Below are 334 nucleotides of genomic sequence, written 5' to 3'. Positions count from 1 at the left end.
ATGAATTGCTGGTTGAGGGGGAATTTGGACTCCCAGTAATCCAGACATTACTGAGTAAAATATAATTCCAATAGACGGGTTCATTCAATAAAATGTTAATTGATTCCGTTCGTCGAGGAGAACGGGCCCAATATACCGAAGGGCTTTTTTATCAACTTGCACTCCTCATTCAGGTCTTGGGTACAGTTAGTCATTGATGCGAACAGGGGTCATATCAAAACTTTCAGTGATGCTCTATTCAAAGCTTCAACATATTTAAATGATAAATGAGAGCCTGACGTTTTCCTTGTTTTTTTGGGAACCCGCCAATTTGGGATCACAGGCCTGTATGTAC

Source organism: Tigriopus californicus, chromosome 11 (assembly GCF_007210705.1).
Source record: "Tigriopus californicus strain San Diego chromosome 11, Tcal_SD_v2.1, whole genome shotgun sequence".
Taxonomy (NCBI): Eukaryota; Metazoa; Arthropoda; class Copepoda; order Harpacticoida; family Harpacticidae; genus Tigriopus; species Tigriopus californicus.
This window is presented reverse-complemented; position numbering follows the sequence as displayed.